Source organism: Vicugna pacos, unplaced genomic scaffold (genome assembly GCF_048564905.1).
Source record: "Vicugna pacos unplaced genomic scaffold, VicPac4 scaffold_21, whole genome shotgun sequence".
Taxonomy (NCBI): domain Eukaryota; kingdom Metazoa; phylum Chordata; class Mammalia; order Artiodactyla; family Camelidae; genus Vicugna; species Vicugna pacos.
In genome coordinates this window covers 11,282,288-11,295,224 of record NW_027328742.1, presented here as the reverse complement: position 1 = coordinate 11,295,224, position 12,937 = coordinate 11,282,288, and positions in this window count along the sequence as shown.

Genomic DNA, 12,937 nt, shown 5'->3' with positions numbered 1-12,937 from the left:
ATTCTTGCAACTCATCATTCTCAGCTCATAGAGAGGACACATGTCTCATCTCTTCCTAGAATCTCACCTTGAATTTTGGTTGCCTGCTGGGTTACAATTGCTACTTTCTCACAGTCTGCTTGATACATTCTTTCGTTGCTGCAGGAAACCCACACACAGCCCTTGTTTGCAGACTTTGGTCCACATATTTTACGTAGCATGCACAGCAAAGTCAACATCATAACTAAAATCATGTGTTTATTATGGTTTACTTGGAAATCTCTCTGTTGGCATCAGAAGTTTACTATATACTGGCTTGTTCTCCTTGTAATATGTAAATTCCTTTTTCATGTTGTTCTGCACTCACAAAAACAGGCTTACTTTATTTTGAAATTATGTTAACTTGTGATTCTTTTAATTTCTCACTCTTGATTCAAATATGTAAATAGCGATAATTCCAAGTTTATATGTTTCAGTGGTTTCTTAGTAGCCAGTCAAAGGGTCTGGTAGGTTTAATCAGCTACATTGGATAGAATGTTAAAGTCTTCGTAACCACAGTGAGTTGCCACAGAGCTGCCTCTTGAGGACTGGCATGTCCTGAGGAGGGATCACACAGAGGTACAGCTTCACATGAAAGGAAAGTTGGTTGACCCCGAGAGCACGAAGTCCAAAGATTTCACTTCTGTTTTCCATAGAATTCCATTGCCATTCAACAGTTTCTCTTTGCTTAGAAGGTGAAATCATTTCTTCCTAACACATAATTCTCAGTTCTTCACAAAATGGCATCAATACAGCTTTGCTGGCCGCTGTACTTCCATCCGGTAAGATACTTGGGAATACAGTATAGAACAAGACGGACAAAACCCATGTCTTCATGGAGCTTATGTTCTTGTGGTGGGAAGCGGATGATGTACAGCTAGTGAATGTATAAACTGGCCCATAATGGCAAGTGCTGTGGGGAAAACTAGAGCAGGATGAAAAGGAGAAACATGGACCCTAGGTTGGTAGAAGACTTAATTTGGGGGGGGGGTGGCTGCATCTTTGGCCTGAAATCTTTATTTAAACCGTGGATCCCTCCTTCCCCTAAACCTTGACAAAGGTACGTTCATCCATCATGTGTTCGTCTCTGATATTCTCTCTTGGTGCTACGGCATTGCTATCCTTGCTTAGTGCTTTATGTGTGCTCTGTTGTACAGTATTTAAAACATTAGCTTTATACATACTGATTAATGTGTTTGTCTTCCTAGTTAGATTACCAGCTCCACAAAGGTACGGTGTTTCTAAGGAAATTTAAATCCCTTATAACTAGCACAAAGTATAGCTGTACATTGAGTACTCTATATGTGCTTGTAAAATGAACGAAAACCTCCAAAAGTAAAACAGAAAATATTTGAAATGACTTTTAATCCACAAACAGGAAAAAAAAAAAACCTCTTCATCAAGGGATATTCCAGCTTCATTTTCAGAAATTTAGAGCACACCAAGGCCAGAATGGAACTATGTTCCAGTGTCTCTCCTCATAGTTCAAAATAAAAAATATAATCGTGAGGGGCAGGGGATACATCATTTTGTGAAAATTCACGGGAAGTCTCTGCTTGAGCTCATCTTTGCTTCTGCAGAGCACAGAGGATGTCTTCACTTTCCCTCTCCCAAGGCCAGACGAGGGAGATACGTGGGCTGGTGAGTGGGACGCACTGACCCATCTCACGTGGTGTTTCACCAGGTTCCTAGATGGAAGCTTTATGGTACAGGTACTGCCAGCATAGGGTTTTGTTTTGTTTTGTTTTGTTTTTGGTCTCGGGATTTGTTTGTTTTAATGATAGGGTTACTACTTGTAAATTAGATGAATGTTACCGCCAAAAGCATTTGACTAGTGTTCCCATGGCAGTTTTGAGTATGACTGAGCTAGGTGTTAAAACGCTCAGAGAACTTACAATTGGTGAGTGATCAGAACTCAGAAAGTTCTGTTTAAAGGATCGGCATCAACCACTAACTCTGAAGTAACAAGGATACCTCAACACTCTAAGTATTTCAAAGACATGATTGATAACAAGCTTCTCACAATATGTAGATGGTGAAAAGCTGGGAGGGTTAACTAATAAGAATCAGGGGAAAAATGTAGTCAGGGTGGAACAAAGGTCTGAATTTAACAGGTTGGAAGTTATTAGGGATAAATGCACACCTTACTTTTTAGGTTCTAAAACCCAGTTGCAAAAGTGCAAGACGGGAAAAAAATACAAGCAAATTATATGAAAGATATTTAGGAGTATCTTGACTATAAGCTTCTCAAGTAGTCAAGGTTGTAATTCAGCTGCCAAGAATGCTAATTTGATCTTAGGCTACATAATGGAAATATAAAGTCCAAGAAAAAAAGTAGTATTTCCCATTTACCATGTACTGAAAGGGATTACATTTGGAGTATTATATTCCATTAGGCATTACATTTTGGGAGAAAAATAGCCAAAGCAGAACACACTCAGGAGACGGCAGTTAGAATGAAGAAGGAAGTCAAAACAAGGTTATCTAGACTTAGGAGAGAACTAGAAGTATGTAGCCTGGAGGAAAAAGAAAAGTGTAAGGTAGACCATCAGACATGACGTAGAAGAGGAATTAAAGGACTCTGAGAAAATCATTAAGGCAGAAGCTGAAACAATGGGTTAAAGAATAGTGAGTAATTTCAGGTAAATAAAAGAAATAACTTTCAAATATTTTTAAATATTTCCACTTTAATAGGCTACTGTATAAAGGTGTAGCTTCACTGGAGATCAGCAGTAGTTTTTTGGGTTTTTTTAACCAAGAGCAGAGAAGTGAAAAGGAAAAGCATTTCTTGTATTCTAGGTTGGAATGGTTTTCTCTAGGGTTCCTTCTGACCATAATGTTTCATTATTTTGTTGCTGCCACTTTATTATAATGGAATCCAGTTTCTCACCAATAATTGGGGATCATTTTTAGGTTATGCAGAAAATATTAAGATTAATAATAGCACCAGTGGTGAGATTATCATTACTCGTTTCCAGACCCTGTACTTCATTTGCACTGGCTAAGTCTCCCAGCAGTCTTACGAAATAGGCCAGATGAGGCCCCCAGATCTATCCCTTACTATGTAACTGATGTCTTTACCTCCAAGCCATGTAGATTTGTTTTGCTTTTCACGGGTTTGTGGAGTCAAATAAAAAAAAAAGATCCTTGGGCCGTTTCAATATTATGTAATGCTCCTATGGTACTTATAATCTGCTACATGTTCTTCTAAATGCTTTACACATGGGGCCACACAACAACTCCATTTTATAGATGAAGAAACCGAGGCACTTGATTACAATCATGCAGGTAAAAAGTGGGAGAACTAAAATTCAGCTCACGGTAGTCTGTCTCCAGTGCTCACATACTTCCCCTCCCCTCTACACCATTTCTATAACCAAGAGGAGACACCTGACAGATATTATTATAATAGCAATACACAAAGCAGCATAGATGGGTCAAAGTGTCTAGGTACCTCAACATGTCAGTGATGTAACTTATATCTCCCTCTTCTCAACTGAGCATCAGTAGCAGCCTAGCATCTGTCCTCCAGATCAAGCATTGGATAGTGAACTCCGAAGACTGTGCTGAGATTGAGTTGACTGTTTTATAATGCCTGACCCTGGTGACTCCAACTGTCTTTGCACTTGGGTTAGTTTTATAGCTTCTACAGAAATGTTAGGTTGCCACTCCAAATGGTACTAGGCTATTTTTGCATTGGTAAGTTCCTGCATGTGGTCGAATGGGAAGAAACAAAGAGAAAGCATTGCAGCCAGCAACTGGCAAAAATTTGGGCAAAGAGGAAAGTCTGAGATCAACCGTTTCTACTGCCACAGTTATGCTGAGGTTAATTTGAGCTTGAGCATCATCCATATAAATTTCTTCAGGGACTGACTACCTGGACTGTCTCCAAGCACCGTGCAAGCAGTGTCCAGGCAGTTTTGGCGGTGGATCATGATGTTGACCTGCAATTCTTTGCTGTTAGCAACCATGGCTTTCATGAGCAAACGCTGCCAAGCTAATTGCACCATGCCAAAATGTAAGACTTGCATAAATACCCACAGGCTCCACGTTAAACTTTATCTATGGTTTAGTAATACAAGGGCCTTTGAAAGTTCCTGTTGGCAAACTAGCTTTCTCTCTTTCTTCCTCATAATGACAGAAACTCAAAGAAGCTCTTCAAAATTGCAAGCCTAAGATATTTGAAAAAGTTCTTCAGGGTGCTCAGAGGTGCCTGCGTCCACTGACTGCTGAGTTCAGCTTCATCTCGCGAGTACCCCAGAGATATTTCTCTCGCCCGTAAACTTGATTTGGAAATGATTAACAGAGAGAGGCTGGAAACCACAATGGCTCTAGTGGAGTTAAAAGTTCTGTTCTTAGAATAAAGATTTCATTAAGACCACAGAGTGTGGATATAGATCTGTCACTTTAAAATATGCTTGTTTGACTGCTTCCATTCTGATGTGTCTTTGAAAGGCTTCTGTTCCAGAGCGAGAGAGAAAGAAGCGGAGCACCACAAGCGTATTTTAAAGTGACAAGTCTGAATATTTAGTGTGAATGGAATCACTGTATCCTGAACCCCAAAGTAGATGTGGGAGCAGAGATGAGGTGTTCTGTCAGTCTAAGCTTTCAAATAAAAATTGTCGCAGGGAATTGCCTGGAATAGCCAAACCTAACTTCTGAAAAGACTATAGAAATACTAGGGAAGTATGAAGTAAGCCATGTGTATTCCATGAACCACTGGCCAGCAGAGTCTATCTATAAAATACTGAAGGTACAAAGTTAAATTGCTCGTGGTTGGTTTAGCATGAAATAGTGTCCTATTTATTTGATTTGATTTATGTGTGTGTGTGTGTATATATATATATATATATATATATATATATATATATATAGCTTAGTTGCGTTACTGAATTTTGCAAAGATTTGACACATAAAAAATATAAAGTCTCTATATAGATTATATGTGGGTTTCATGAAAGTGGTAACTTATTCCCCATAATTGAAAGAATAACTTAAGGCATAATTGATGCAATTTCAGGTTTCCTTTTAAACATATGTGTTTGAGTGAAGGAAGCATCATAAGGGCCTGTTCTATGTAGTCATGCTCCAAGCTCTACTTTCTTAAGATTCTTCTACATGAATGAGTCTACGTTTGACTGACATCAATGTTATGTAATATTTGTTATACCTGTAATAAAAAGAGTATGATAATCTGGAAAAGCAGAAGTTTGGAAATTGCTGCTGTTTAGCAAAAAAAATTTTTTTTGGCATGTTAAAAAAGGAAGTGGACCTTTTTAGGAATAATGGGGAAGCTGTGAAGGGCAGGAGAATGGATGGAGAAATGGAAACAGCATTCATTATCATTTGTGAAGGATTTTTTACTTCTTCAATCATTATGAATAGAAACATTATTGGTTGAGAACCCAATTTCATGTTGTGCATCCTCAGGCTTCTGTCCTTTGTTCCAGGTTCATCTTCTACTCATCTTGGATGATCCCATCTAAATCCATTGTTTCCACTCCAGTTATTTGAAAACACCTCAATTTTTTATCAAAAATGTGTATCTTTGTCTTTGGACTCTCTGCTGAATTCCAGACTCAATATATACTGCTTACCACTCAACTTTAATTAGAAGTCACAAAGTAACCTACAACTCAGTATGTTTAAAACTAAACTCATTCTTCTTCCCTTAAACATCTCCTCCCCTCTTCCATATTTTATACATCCTGTTAGAAACCTGGACTCTTGGACTCCTCTGAATTCCTTTTCTTACACACCTATTGTTTCCCAAGTGTGCACATCCTACCTTGTGAATATTTATTAAATGTGTACACTTTTCTCCAACTTCAGTTTCTATTTCCTTAGTTCAGACACTCTTCATTTCTTGCCCAAAATGCTGTAGAGTTTTCTAATTGATATCTATCTGCGACTGTGATGATTAATTTTATGTGTCGACTTGATTGGGCTAGGGGATGCCCAGATAACTGGCAAAGCATTATTTCTGGTTATATCTGTAATGGTGTTTCTGGAAGAGATTAGCATTTGAGTCAGTAGACTGAGTAAAGCAGATCTGTCCTTACCAATGTGGGTAGTAGCTGTTGTCCATCCATTAAGGGCCTAAGTAGAACAAAAAGGCAGAGGAAGGGGAAATTCTATCTTGAGCTGGGATGTCCATCATTTTCTGCCCTCGTTCCTGGTTCCCAGACCTCCAGGACTTAGACCATCAGCCTCCCCACTTTGGTTCTCAGGCCTTCAGACTTGACCTGAATCATACTACCAGCTTTCCTGGTTTCCAGCTTACAGATGGCAGATTGTGGGACTTCTCGGTCTCCATAATAATATGAACCAGTTCCTAGAATAAACCTCCTCTTATTTGTATATATATTTATATATCCTATTGGTTCCTTTTCTGGAGAACCCCGACTAATACAGCTATCCTGCAGACTGCAATATTTTGAAAATGCAATTCTTTAGTCACCATAATTCTAAGGATCAATTCTTTCAGTAAATGTAAGCTCCACCCACATTTCAGTCTCATTTCCACCATCTTCCTTCACGTATACATGTTACTTCAAACATATAAACCAGCTGTTTCATGTTTCTGAATTTTTACACATGGCATTACTGTCCCCTAAAATATCATGTGCCCATGAAACAACTGGCAACTCTTTTAAAACAGTCCAAATCGACTTCGTCAAATATGGCTTACTCAGAATCCCCAGTCTCATAATGACGGGCCACTCTATACACACCATGCCTTGTTTAAAGTTCTGTCATAGCTCTTTCAACACCACACTATAAGCATATTATCTTTTAGTTGCTTATCTATATCCCCAGTAGACGGACATTCCTTTTCATTTTGAAATGCAGATTTTTTTTTTCCATTTGGTCAATTTACTTGAAAAATTAATCAGCTAAACCAAAAAGTAATCAATTGATTATCCCTTTGATACTGTAAGCTATGAACTATATTCTTAGAATCTGTAAAAATTAAATACTTCTAAACCGTCTCTTTTTCCCTTACTTTCTTGAAACTGCGAAGAAATAATTCAGGCTCAGTCACTGCACAACATCTCTTTTCTGTCACAGTATCTCATTTGGTGATTGATCAGTTCCCATGGCTTTAGATATCATTTGTATGCTGATGACGCCGATCCATGTATTGCACTACGTAGTTGACATTCTACCTGGGTATGTTATAGACATTTTAATTTTTGCATATCACAGACTTGTCAAATGGTATTTTCCCTAAACCAGCTTCTCCTGAAGCCTTCCCCATCTTAATCAGTGTTGACACCACCATTTCAGTTGCTCATTTCGAAAACTTGGAAGTCTCCTTGTCTTCTCTCTGTCTCACATGCCACACTGGACCATCAAGAAATCTTGTTGGTTCCATCTTCAAAATATATTTAAAAAATTCAACTACTTTGCAATACACCATTAATAATATCCTGGTTCAAGTTTTTGCATCCTTACCTAGATTGGTTCACTTGCCTCTGAAGTCATCTTTCTGCTTCAACACTAGCCCCTTCAATACTGGCAGTCTATTCTCATCTCAGCAGCCCACACCATCCTTTAAAAAAGTTAGATTATCTTATTCATCTCCTAATACTCTTCAATAGCTTTCTGTCTTTAAGTGAAAGCACAAATCCTACATGGGTCTGCAAAGCACTGTGTCATCTGACACCCCTGACTTTGTTCCCTACTACTCTCCCCCATCTCATTCAGCTTCTGCCGCCCTGGCCTCTTTGTTCTTCCTCCAACAATACAACCAGGCCTCTGGCTCAGAACCTTTGCACTTGCTGTTCCCTCTAACTAAATAGCCTCCAGATATCCACGTGGTAGGCTCCCTCTTGCCTTCAGATCTTTATTCAAACATGACTTTTTCAGGGATGTCAGGACTCTGGTGCAGTTCAGTCATCTTATCCGCACCATTCCCTGTTCCCTTTTAGTCACCAAAATACAAGCTCCTTGAGGTGGGAACTGTAGTTTCAATCATTGTAGTCTTCCAGGCCAAGAGAGTGCCTGCAACATAGTTAACATTAAATAAGAATGTGTGGCACAAAAAGAGATTTAGTGAGAAAGGGAAGTTTCCTGCCTAACCTACAAACTGGGCAAAACAAAGAATTCCCTCAAGTGATAGCGAATAGCTGACTGATCTCCTTGTACTTACATTTTAAAGAAAAAGAAACATTTTTTCTTTAGTATGGGCAGAGCTCCATAGTGGAATTATAAGATGGACTCCTTTGCTTCACAAATGTGTTTTTGTAAAAAGTAAGGGGAGGTGGCCAACAATGACTCTTTAACTAGCCTGCATAATGTGCATTACAGGGACGTTTCCAGTCTCGACAAGAAACATTTAAATCCTGTGTTCTAAGGAAACCAGATGTTTTGCTGTTTTCAGGTATCTTCAACATAGCCCATAGTTCTTAGACTCTCTTACTCCAAACTTATCTTTTCTGAAAATTTTACTTTGCATCCTTCTAGCTCTGGAGCACAAAAAATAATTTTGCTAGTTTTTTTTTTTAACCTCCTAGAAGGTTCTCTTTGTGTCCCTGTACATCTTGAAATCAACATTATACTATCTGAATGTTTGTTTCATAATCTAAACCATTTCTAGATTCTGGAATTAGATATAAAATTGTGCTTTCTTCATAACAATATATGATTTTTAAAATAGGCATTTTTAAATCATGAAACTTAAAAATCTGTCCTTAGAGAAGTACATCCCTACTCTAATTTATGTATCTGTCTTGGTAAAACCCTGCAGTATTAAGGTGTTGAACATCTTCTCTGCAAATATTTTATAAATTACTATTTTAGAATTCAGTTATAAGTCATGATGACAATGGTTTCCACTGAAGCAAAATGGGATGCACAGACTACATGTTACGCATAAATAGATAAGAGACGCCTACTGAGCATTTTGAAATTTAAAGTGAAGCTTTCCACAGTTTCAGCCATAATAAACATTGATAGATGCTTTTCATACTATTTAGTAAAACAGCTTTTCTTTTTATGAAAAGGAGGGTAGGGAAAATGTGACATTTGAGTAAAGTTTTACATTTTGAACAAGTAATGAAAATAAAATTAAAGGTTACATTTCTAGAGTCATGATTGATAGCAATTGCTCAGTTTAACTGCATTTTATAGGTTAGGTAAGCAGTTTAAATTAAAAAGTGACCTACACAAATATTCAGTCTTGAAAAGAAATGAAAGTTAATAGCTTTTCTTTGCAACTCTGAGAAACCTGATGGGATTTTGAATTTCTAGAGATTTAGGAAATTAGAAGGATATATTTTGTGGGGACTTCATATGAGACATGTTTGAGGATTCGTTTCTCTGGGAATAATGTTTCTGTTATGACTACTAAAGCATTCCCCTGGATTTTGCAACATGTCTGAAATATAGTTTATTACAATCAATTATATTGTAAGACACCATAGATGGTCTCTAAGGATGAGTTTGTAAAATACACCTCCCTGTCTCTGTAGATCCTCCACAATTAGCAGTTCCTCCAGGGAATCACCTGGTTACCTCAATTAGGAGAGCTGGTGATGGCTGTGTAACTCTAAGTCAACTAAATACAGTGCTGTATTCTGAAGCATAAATTTTCAGTTGTTTGCTGTGAAGTTTCAGATAATCCAAAATATAGTGTATTGTTCCCACTATACTTTGCTTAGCCTAGTGTTAAACCGAGCTTGTGTTCCTAATCAAACATCCTGTAATTTTAAGGAGCGGCATCCAGAAGTGAGCTAAATGATAGTGCCTATCTCTGTATAAATTACAAATTTAAAATATGTGAAAGAAGTATTTGTTTAGTTTTTGAAAGAATCTCTTAAAATATCCTTTGCCCTCTAAAAGTTGTACTTGTTCCTCAATACTCATATAGATCCTGTTCCCAATTACCAATATCTGTTTCTCAAATCACTGTTTTATTTCCATCTTAGCTTTATTTGGAAGCTCAGTGAACACATTTGCACATTTTGGTAAAATTGGCTTTCCTTAAAAGAAAATGTCTTTCTCCAAAGCTTATTCCCAGCAAATGAATAAACCAATTGAGAATGCTACAGAGCTATTATAACAAAACTATTTTTGCTTCTAAAGGAAAGAAATTTTCCAAATGAATTGCCTGAAAAATTTCTCTAGTTCCCATTCAATATGTGTATGAAAATGAAGTCTCCTTAGACTTTCTCCTTTAATCATACATTTTAATCATACATTTTAGGAAACACACACACACACGTGTATATGTACTTGAAACAGAAAGGGAAGGCAAACTGTATTAAATTTCTCTTTAAGCCATTAAATGAGTTGATTTTATTTGTATGATCTTTCAGATTGTATATTGATCAGTACTTGTCTTTATAACTAATTAAAATGTAGTTTACCTTGAATTTCCATGTGTGTTTAAAATAGAAGTGTATATACATATATATTATGTTAATATACAGTTGACTAGTTTGTGGGTAACAAATTTCCCTCCTTTAAAATAAATGTTCTACACATACATTTAATACAGATAAATGTGTAAACTAAGACTTTTCAAAATAAATTTGATATTAAATATATTGTAGCAATTCAAAATTTAAAGTCATCTTATAATGAACCTGCTTATATGAGACTAAATCTTTTCGTGTCTTTTTTTTAATACATATTTTTATTGAAGTATACTCAGTTTGTAATGTTGTGTCCATTTCTGGTGTATAGCATAATGTCAGTCATACACGAACATACATATGTTAGTTTTCATATTCTTTTTTTTTACCATAAGTTACTACAAGATATTGAATATAGTTCCCTGTGCTATACACTATGAACTTGTTGTTTATCTATATATATTAGTATTTGCAACTCTTGAAATTCCAATTTATCCCTTCCCACTCCCTTCCCCCTGGTAACCATAAGTTTGTTTTCTATGTCTGTGAGTCTGTTTCTGTTTTGTAAATGTTTGTCTTTTTTTTTTTTTAAGATTCCACATATAAGTAATATCATACGGTGTTTTTCTTACTCTTTCTGTCTTACTTCACTTAGAATGACAGTCTCCAGGTCCATCCATGTTGCTGCAAATGGCATTGTTTTATTATTTTTTATGGCTGAGTAGTATTCCATCGTATAAATAAAGCACACCTTCTTTATCCAGTCATCTGTTGATGGGCATTTAGGTTGTTTCCATGTCTTAGCTATTGTAAATAGTGCTACTATGAACATTGGGGTGCATGTACCTTTTTGAATTAAGGTTCCCTCTGGATATATGCCCAGGAGTGGGATTGCTGGATCATATGGTAAGTCTATTTTTAGTCTTTTGAGGAATCTCCATACTGTTTTCCATAACGGCTGCACCAAACTACATTCCCACCAGCAATGTAGGAGGGTTCTGTTTTCTCCACACCCTCTCCACACCCTCTTTATCATTTGTGGGCTTTTTAATGATGGCCATTCTGACTGGTGTGAGGTGATACCTCATTGTAGTTTTGATTTGCATTTCTCTGGTAATTAGTGATATTGAGCATCTTTTTCATGTGCCTATTGGCTATTTGTATGTCTCCACTGGAAAGTTGCTTGTTTAGGTCTTCTGCCCATTTTTGGATTGAATTGTTTGGTTTTTTTTTTCTTATTAAGTTGATGAACTGTTTATATATTCTGGAAATTAAGCCCTTGTCTGTCTCACCTTTTGCAAATATTTTCCTCCCATTTTGTAGGTTGTCTTTTTGTTTTGCTTATGGTTTTCTTTGCTGTACAAAAGCTTATAAGTTTAATTAGGTCCCGTTTGTTTATTTTTGTTTTTATTTCATTCCCTGGGTAGACTGCCCTAGGAGAACATCACTAAGATTTATGTCAGAAAATGTTTTGCCTATGTTTACTTCTAGGAGGTTTATAGTGTGCTGTCTTATGTTTAAGTCTTTAAGCTATTTTTAGTTTATTTTTGTGTATGGTGTGTGAGAGTGTTCTAACTTCATTGATTTACATTCAGCTGTCCAGTTTTCCCAACACCATTTGCTGAAGAGACTGTGTTTACTCCATTGTATGTTCTTTCCTCCTTGTCAAAGATTGACCAAAACTTTGTGGGTTTTTTTTCTGGGCTGTCTGTTCTGTTCCATTGATCCGTATGTCTTCTTTTGTACCAATACCATGCTGTTTTGAATACAGTAGCTCTGTAGTATTGTCTGAAGTATAGACAATTGTCCTCCAGCTTCATTCTTTTTCTTCAGTATTGCTTTGGCAATTCTAGGTCTTCTGTGATTCCATATAAATTTTAGGATTATTAGCTCTGGTTCTTTAAAAAATGTCCTGAGTAATTTAATAGAGATTGCATTAAATCTGTAGATTGCTTTGGGTATTATAACCATTTTAACAATATTAATTTTTCCAGCCCAAGAACATGGGGTATCTTTCCATTTCTTTAAGTCATCGTTAATTTCCTTAGTCAATGTTTCATAGTTATAGTTCACTTCCTTAGTCAGATTTATTCTCAAGTATTTTATTTTTTTTGGATGCAATTTTAAAAGGGATTGTTTATTTACTTTCCTTTTCTGATATTTCATTGCTAGTGTAAGAAATGCAACTGATTTCTGTATGTTAATCTTGTATCCTGCTACCTTGCTGAATTCTTTTATCAGCTCTAGTAGTTTTTATCTGGAGCCTTTAGGGTTTTCTATATGTAGTATCATGTCATCCACATAAAATGACAGTTTTACGTCTTCTCTTCCAATTTGGATCCCTTGTATTTCTTTTTCTTGTCTGATTGCTATGGCTAGGACGTCTGATACTATACTGAATAGAAGTGGTGGGATTGGGCATCCTGTCTTGTTCTAGATTTTAGCAGGAGGGCTTTCAGCTTTCACTGTTGAGTACGATGCTGGCTGTAGGCTTATCATAAATGGCTTTTATTTTGTTGAGATACGTTCCCTCTTATCCACTTTGATTAGAGTTTTTA